The sequence below is a fragment of the Lampris incognitus genome, chromosome 19 (assembly GCF_029633865.1).
Source record: "Lampris incognitus isolate fLamInc1 chromosome 19, fLamInc1.hap2, whole genome shotgun sequence".
NCBI lineage: Eukaryota > Metazoa > Chordata > Actinopteri > Lampriformes > Lampridae > Lampris > Lampris incognitus.
This window is the reverse complement of record NC_079229.1, coordinates 31517969-31527304: the sequence shown is the minus strand read 5'-3', so window position 1 is coordinate 31527304 and position 9336 is coordinate 31517969.

Sequence of the window (9336 nt, the reverse complement as noted above, 5' to 3'; positions counted from 1 at the left end):
AATAGTTACTAAGAGACCTTGAATTGAGGTATGATTTCTTAATTAGAGGTTAGACCACAGCTGTTTGAATAGTGCCAGTAGTAAGTGATGAATTAGCAACGTCTAGCATTGTAGGTCCCAGGCAAGGCCAGAGGTCTTTAAAAAGTTTTGCTGGTAAAGGGTCAAGTGGGCAAGTAGTTGATTTAGAAGCTGACACCAGCTTAGTCAAAGAATAATAATAATCATCATCATCATCATCATCATCATCATTATATAGCACTTTTCTAGACACCCAAAGCGCTTCACATTGAAGGGGGTAACTCCAACTACCACCAGTTCGTAGCATCCACCTGGATCATGCACAGCAGCCATTTTGCGCCAGAAAGCTTACCACGCATCAGCTTGAAGTGGAGACAGAGGAATCATTGAGCCAATTACATGGGGGGATGGTTAGGTGGCCAGATGGAGACAGCCAAGTTGGGAATTTTGCCAGGACACCGGGGAACCCCCTTACCTTTTGCGATAAGTGCCATGGGATCTTTAATTACCACAGTGAGTCAGGACCTCGGTTTAACATCTCATCCGAAGGACGACATCTCCTACAGCACAGTGTCCCCATCACTGCACTGAGGCGTTGGGATTTGATATTTGATGTTTTTTATTAGGACCTGAGGGAAGACTGCCCCCTACAGGCCCACCAACACCACTTCCAATAGCAACTCAGTTTTCCCCGGGAGGTCTCCCATCCAAGTGCTAGCCAAGCCCGTACCTGTTTAGTTTCCATTATTTGGGAGAGCCAAGATACTTGTTGGTATGGCTGCCAGTGAGTATCAAGGGAGATAGTCTCAAAAGCTGTAATAACAGGGACAATCGGTGACATTGTATAGATATGAATTTGGTAAGACAGGATTGGCAGGAGTAGCTGGAGTTGAAGGATTAATTTTGCATAGGATCTCATCAGCCTTATTGTAGAAACAAATCTAGAAGCTTATGCGCCGTGAATGGTGAGCAGCTAATAGACGGCTGCTTTTTATTTGTACATGACTGATTTCATCAACCTTATTGCTGAAAAAGTCTAGAAACTCGTGCACAGGGAATGGTGAACAGCTAATACACAGCTGCTTTTTAATAAATTTAGCTGCAGTGTCAAAGAGCAACCTGGTATTGTGTTTATTGATATTGAATAAGCGAGAGAGATACGCTGCTTTTGCAGCAGATAAAGCACATTTGTATTTCAATTAACGCTCGTGCCAAGATAGTTAAAAAACTTCAATTTGGATTTTCCCCATTTACATTCCAGTCTCCTGCAGGCCCGCTTAAGAGCATGTGCCTCGTCGTTAAACCAGGATGTAGGCCTCTGTAGTCACCTAGCTCTGGTAGTGAGAGGTGCAACTGAATTGAGGGGACTTCGGAGGGCCACGTTTAAGTCAGGGGTGAGATTTTCAACAGAGTCTGTCTCTACAGTGAAAGGAGCCAAGACTTCAGGCAGCTGCTCGCCAAATGTAGCTACAGTGGATGGACTAATGTGGCGAGTGGCAATTACGTCTGTGCCGACATTAACCGTTCAGGCCAATAATGCTTCAAATTTAATGAGAAAATGATCTGACACAGCAGATTTGGTTGGCAAGACAGTCAGATGGAAACAGCTATCCCTTTAGATCGAAGCAAATAAAGGGTGTTGCCACTGTAATGAGTCGACACTTGAACAAACTGAGCAAACCCAAAAGTATCAACTAGTGCCAGAAAGGCTTTGCTTAGAGGATCAGCAGCCTTATTCAGATAAATACTGAAATCACCGAGAATTATCTCATCAGAATGAGTAACAAGACCTGAGATAAATTGTCCAAATTCTTCAAGAAATAGTAAGGGAACAGGAGGTCGATTGAGTATCACAATGTGGACTGAGCAGTCTGTTCGTGGCTGAGGGAGATGGACTTAGAATAAGAGCTTCAAAGGATTTGCATTTAGAGTCAAGTTTGGAAGTTAAATTGAAAATAAATGTATATATTAAGGCAACACCCCCACCTTGTTTATTTGCCTGAGCTACATGGGCATCAGTATAGTCAGGTGGGGAAGCTTCATTTAAGGGAAGGAAAACATTTGGTTTCAGCCATATTTCACATAACCCAATCAAATCAAATCTATGTTCAAGAATCAGATCATTTATTAGTAAGGCTTTGGCAGACAGTGATCTGATATTTATGAAACCAAATTTAAGCATCTTTTTGAAGTGATCAGTGGTGGGCAGAACTTTAGAGCTACCACTAGATGAAATATTAATGGGAATTAGACACCTTGTAATATTAGTTGAAAATTTTGAAGACCTACGCTTTGAATGGTGTGTGTGGTCACACTTTTGACAACATTAGCTGTTTGGCTTTTGGAGCAGTGACAGTGTTTGCTGCATGTTGGGTGGACCTGGGTCAGAGTTATCCATCCTCCTTTCAGCAGAGAGCGGCAAATCTTTTTTTTTTTTTTCTGCTTTCACTCTTTGTCAGTGAAATGCATTGAGTGAAAACGCCATTGTGCTTTATTTCGTTACTTTGCTACGAGAGTCATGATTTTTAGCTGTCTGTGAAATATGCGTATGCATGAGGCCAGAGTTTGCTTGGCGGAACACACATGCTCATGTCAAATTGTCTTTTTTATAAATGCTACGTGTGTCTGGGAAATTGCGTTTGCAAAGGTTCTTTATGTACTCAAGGTTTATACATGAGGCCCCATTGACATCATTGTGTAACGAAACATAAAGTACAGTAGGTTTAGGTTTATCCATCCATCCATCCGTTATCAAAACTGCTTATCCTACTCTCAGGTTCGTGGGGATGCTGGAGCCTATCCCAGCAGTCATTGGGCGACAGGCGAGGAGACACCCTGGACACGCCGCCAGTCCATCACAGGTCCCACTCACACACATTCACACCTAGGGACAATTTAGTACGGCCGATTCACCTGACCTACATGTCTTTGGACTGTGAGAGGAAACCCACACAGACACAGGGGAGAACCTACAAACTCCACACAGAGGATGACCCGGGACGACCCCCCCCCCAAGATTGGAGTACCCCAGGGCTCAAACCCAGGACCTTCTTGCTATGAGGCGACCGCGCTGACCACTGCACCCCCGTGCTGCTGGCTAGGTTTATCCAGTAAGCATAATCTGGTCTTTCTTCTCCCTTGTTCCTTCCTTCAGTCCTCCTCTAGGGTATGCTATCTAATGTAATATATTCATACACAGAAACACTAAAACAAAAAACTGACAGTTCATTTATTAAAAGGCGACTAATAGCCATACCGTCAATGGGAGACCAAATCTGCTAAATACACAATATTGTTTAACTTATCAAATTTAAAATCTACAATAAATAAATAATATAAATGAATGAATAAAAGCGTGTAAATCAACAGAAGACTGTGTTCGACTGTTGTTTGTCACAGGCCTGGCCGTGGCAGAACAGTAGTGTCGCTTTGAAGCAACGACCCCACCAAAAGGAACTAGACTTCCAAAAAGACAGCATGAGAGAGAGAGGGAGAGAGAGAGAGGGAGGGAGAAATGGGAGAGAGAGAGAGGAAGAAATGGGAGAGAGAGAAAGGGAGAAAGGGAGAGAGAGCGTTACCCCCTCAGACCACCAGACAATAAGATTATCCAAAGGCAATTAAACTTGGGGCCTAGTCTTGAGAACTCTCTATCCAAACCCCATCCCATTTCACTCTACCTCACCCTCCATCTAACACACCACCACCACCTCCTCCGCCCCCCCTTTGCAGCACCCCCATTGTTGTGTGATTAACTCCCAAGCACCAGCGGGGGAGTCCACGTTCCCATTATCCGGGTCTGTGGCGAGGACAAAGCACTCGCTAAACGCCAATCACAACCAGGAGCAAAAGCACTCAAGACTTTGCCAGCTCCATAATGTGAGTGATGTGCCGCCAGCTTCTTCAGAGTGTGTGCTCTCTCCCCCCCCCCCACCCTCCCCCCCACCCCCCGTTAAAAGCTTCCCACAACACTTCATAAATAGGTGCTCAAATTATTTTCGTGACTGCTGTTTCCCAGTGCTCGTTGCCGCGGCCCCCGTAGCCCACGGAGCTCAGGTTAACGCCATGCATGTGCAATGTACACTTGATCTCCCGAATTTGATCCATTTGGAGGGCCTGGGGCCGGGGGGTGGGGGTGGGGGTGGGGGGGGTGTTGTCGAATGAACACATCCAGTACTTCCACTTGAGAGTGAGCACGGAGTCGTCAAACAGGAGATTTTTGAAGCTTTCCGGATGGTAATTTTGTCTTTCCTTTGACGTCAGCCAAGAAAAGAAGAAAGGAAGACATGATGGGATTGGATTGGAGAGAAAATAACAGTCTGATATAATTGACACGGTTGCACTTCTTACAGTCTCAAATTGTAAACAGTCTGTAAAACGCTGAATGATTCATTCATATTTTTAGTCCTGGGATTTGATAAATGTCTATGATGACGACTCCTTTACAATTGCAAAGCACAAAATTCAGAGTTCCCAGTCTGGAGATTTACCTTCAGTAAGAAGTTTGCATCTATAATGCCCTGTAAGCATCTATAACGCCCTATAAGCATCTATAAGGCCCTATGAGTGTAGCTATAAGTCATTGTAAGATTCATTATAACCATGTATACGCCCTTACAACACCTCATAACCACCTTTATGATACATTATGTCAATTTAAAACGGATTTATGCATTATAAATATATCATCATTAGTCTGTTTATCTGTCAAATGTCATAATGCATCATAGCCAACTTGTTTTGCTGAAGTTCTGTAGAGATGCATAATGAGACTTCATTGCTAGTTCACATTGCTAGTTCTTCAGCCATAGCCATTAGTCATTGTAATACACATCATAGGAAAGTATGGGCGTTATAGATGCAATAGATGCTTATAGGGTGTTATAGATGCTTATAGGGCGTTATAGATGCAAGCTTCATAGGAAGTGTTACCTATATCTCTTCTTCGGTAAAGATTTTCTCAACTGCAGAAGTGTTATTTTTGGGTACTTTCTATTGCTGGCATAGTTTTACGGCGTACAATGTAAATCCACAGACACACAAAGCATAAAAGCTTGTGTAGCTGCGGGTTCAAGTGGTTATTTTCAGGTCGGACCTCTTTCCCATCAAGATGAAACGGTGCAGAAGGATGAGTTTGACACCATCGCGTCAGCAGTCACATGAGGATGACTGAAGCGGGGGGGGGGGGTTAAAGAGGTGAAGCTGTGGTGGCTAACACGCAGAACAAGCTCATAAAAGACCTTTTACCAACAGACAGTAACTTACACGTCAACAGTTAAAACCCAGGTTCAACGGAGTTTTATTTGTCTGGCTGTGAGCAGGTTGCTGATGGAGCAGCACCGGACACTATTATTAGTTTAACGTTGAAGTGGTCTCTGGGATCTTTAGTGCCCAAGCACCACCGCAGTTACCATGTGTCACCGTTGGAGTCAGTCAGAAAATAAAGATATTTTCAGGATTTCATATCACATTGACCAAGTAGCCGTAAAGAAGTGACGTCATGCTATTTCGTTTTCCACATGCCAGTCATCAGAGGAAACTAGGTGCCGTGGTTTTCCGAGATTCGTCGTCTGGGAAACTCCTCAAATCCCTGCCCATCACACAGTGGGGTCAGGGGAGTTTCCCCGGTACGGTGGCTCTGAAATGCAAGATGCAAAAACAAAAACTTTCAGCCCTGAGGTGCGAATACAATATACAACACAAAAAAAAGATAAAAAATGGAGCGGCTCGAGGTGCAAAACGCAAACACACAAAAACTAGCAGCCCCGAGGTGCAGATGCAACACACAAAAACAAAAACTAGCAGCCCAGAAGAGCGGCACATTGCTTTTGTATGTTGCATCTGCAGCTCAGAGCTGCTGGTGTTTGTGTTTGTATGTAGTATATGCACTCCAGGGCTGCACGTTTTGTTTCTGCGTTTTCTTTTTTGTGTTCGTGCTTCGCACTTCAGGGCTGCACGTTTCTTGTAAGTTGCAGCGATACCTCAGGGCTGAAAGATTTTGTTTTTGCTTTTCCCTTCCCTTTTTGCTTTTGTATTTTGCTCCTCAGAGCCACCGTAGGGTTTGGCATAATGGTCGTGGGGCACAACTGACCACCGCTGCCCCTGTTGACATGTGACCAAGGCTGGATTACAGACCGGGCATGCCGGGCGACTGCCCCGGGGCCCCAGACCACGAGGGGCCCCAAAAGGTCAGGGGTATTGTGTTCGCGTGTAGTAGGGATCCCCAATCATACCCTACAAGGGACGTTTGTTCCAACCCTGCGTCGCGGTGCAGGGCCCAAGCTAGTCTCTACTGATGCAGGGCCCCAAGCTACAGTCTCTACTGATGCTGGGCCCCAAGCTACAGTCTCTACTGATGCAGGGCCCCAAGCTACAGTCTCTACTGATGCAGGGCCCCAAGCTACAAAGTCTCTATTGATGCAGGGCCTCAAGCTACAGTCTCTACTGATGCAGGGCCCCAAGCTACAAAGTCTCTATTGATGCAGGGCCCAAGCTAGTCTCTACTGATGCAGGGCCCCAAGCTACAAAGTCTGTATTGATGCGGGGTCCCAAGCTACAGTCTCTATTGATGCAGGGCCCCAAGCTACAAAGTCTGTATTGATGCGGGGCCCCAAGCTACAGTCTCTACTGATGCAGGGCCCCAAGCTACAAAGTCTGTATTGATGCGGGGTCCCAAGCTACAGTCTCTATTGATGCAGGGCCCCAAGCTACAAAGTCTGTATTTATGCAGGGCCCCAAGCTACAGTCTCTACTGATGCAGGGCCCCAAGCTACAAAGTCTGTATTGATGCAGGGCCCCAAGCTACAGTCTCCACTCATGCAGGGCCCCAAGCTACTAAGTCTCTATTGATGCAGGGCCCAAGCTAGTCTCTATTGATGCAGGGCCCCAAGCTACAGTCTCTACTGATGCAGGGCCCCAAGCTACAAAGTCTCTGTTGATGCAGGGCCCAAGCTACAGTCTCTACTGATGCAGGGCCCCAAGCTACAAAATCTGTATTGATGCAGGGCCCCAAGCTACAGTCTCTACTCATGCAGGGCCCCAAGCTACAGTCTCTACTCATGCAGGGCCCCAAGCTACAGTCTCTACTCATGCAGGGCCCAAGCTACAGTCTCTACTGATGCAGGGCCCCAAGCTACAAAGTCTGTATTGATGCAGGGCCCCAAGCTACAGTCTCTACTCATGCAGGGCCCCAAGCTACAAAGTCTCTACTGATGCAGGGCCCTAACCTACAAAGTCTGTATTTATGCGGGGCCCCAAGCTACAGTCTCTACTGATGCAGGGCCCCAAGCTACAAAGTCTGTATTTATGCGGGGCCCCAAGCTACAGTCTCTACTGATTTCTCCATTGATGCAAGTGACCTGAAATAATGGGACTCAAGCAGTTCACATTATATGAGTGACTTAACTTTGTGTGGTATCACCATAACATCATCACACTTCCACAGTCTGCGACATGGACGGTATAAGAAACCTGGAGTCGAAGCGGAAGCCTTTTTTCGGTTGCTTGGGACTCGTTTGAGGCAGAGCCGTAGATATTACAAATATAAATGTGCTAAATATGTCGGGGGTGGTTTCTAAATATATCGCAATGCCGGTTTGAAGAGTTTGCGCCTCGTGTTTCCATTGTAGCAATTAAGAGTGCAACGAAGTCTGACATAGTGCAGACTTCGATGCTTACGATCAAATTCATTGTGTCATTGTGTACAGTTAAACAAACGTGCTAGCTAGAATGCCCACACTGAAAAACTATTAAGCAGATAGTTTCACTAAAATGTGTTATTTGCTCTGAAACAGACATGTATTTCCTGTTGGCAAGTAAGTGGGAAGAAGGCTTCGCAATAGGTTCGCGATGCTGCGCGCCGCTGTTCTCCTCTCTTGTCTGTTTCCTGATTCAAGATCGTGTTGTGCTTTGCAGTCGCCGTCCGAATCCCATGCAGATCGGCATGGCGCCGACCACCATGTTGGGTACTTTCATTAGTTTCACATTTAGCACTGTTTAGTGTTGTTTGCGTAGCCTATCTGACGGGGCGGGGGCAATGGGCGTGCGTGCCCCAGGGCCCCCTGGTGGGCTAATCCGGCCATGCACGTGACTTAAGGTACAATGCCCTAGGAGTGGGGGGGGACTCAAGTGAAGCGGTTAGACGGGGTACCTCCTCGTTCGTGCATTATCCACGCCTTATGGTTCCTATGCTCACAATCACAGATGTTCAACTTCTGAGGACCGGGGACTTTCTAAAGACTTCTAGAAACTGGAGCGAAATCCAGACATTACCAACAACCAGCTACCGTACTGTTAGAAAACAGAATCTTAAAAGTGGCAAAAGGGCAAAGCAAAAATGAAACTAATGTCTGCTGTCATTTGGCTGAGCAGCAGCGTGCACGTGTATCGGCTATTCACAGCGCGGCTCGTGTTGTTCTCTTGATTGCCGTCCTTGATTGGAGAAATCATGGACGGTCATCCTTGAACTGATCAATAACCTATCATGCGCCGCTTGCTTGTGTGGCCCAAAATAAACAGCACTTAAAGTGGTTATTTGCTTCAGCTGAGCAGCGCGGCTCCGGGTAAAAACACTTAGCCGTCTGGTGGACCCTCTCCACTAGGGCCTGGACATGGTCTTTGGAAACCGGACTGCCCGGACAACGCCTCTGGGGGGGGGGGGGGTCTATCCCGTTGCCTACCAACACGGGGGTCGTCGGTTCGAATCCCCGTGTTACCTCCGGCTTGGTCGGGCCTCCCTACAGACACAACTAGTCCACTGATTTAGGGCCACAATCCCTCCGCTCATCCTCATAACCGCGGACGTAGCTTGATATGTGCAGCTTGAAACTCCCCCACCCGTGTGCCGGGAGGTGCAGGGGAGCGTTTGTCGACAGCTGTGCGCATGTCGTTGACATTTATCCATGGCAAATCTTGCAGGCATCGTGAAAAACGCGCCATTGTCAATAGCGCGTGCCAACAAACAGGAAACTGGTATGACCGCTGCAGTAGAAACCGGAAGTCAGTTATGCAGAGCCGATTGGCCGTGTCTGCGGGTGGGAAGCCGGATGCGGGTATGTGTCCTGGTTGCTGCATTAGCGCCTCCTCTGGTCGGTCGGGGCGCCTGTTCGGGGTGGGGGGGGGGCAGCGTGATCCTCCCACGCGCCACGTGGTGAAACAGCTCACTGTCAGGTGAAAAGAAGGCGGCTGGCGACTCCACGTGTTCTGGAGGAGACGCGTGATTCAGTTTTTCGTACCCGCTTTGCGCGAGAACGCGCCCCCGTCACGCCTGGATTCCGGGAAGACCCACCCCTAGTACCCCTACTCTGTCTCTGATTGGCTAAC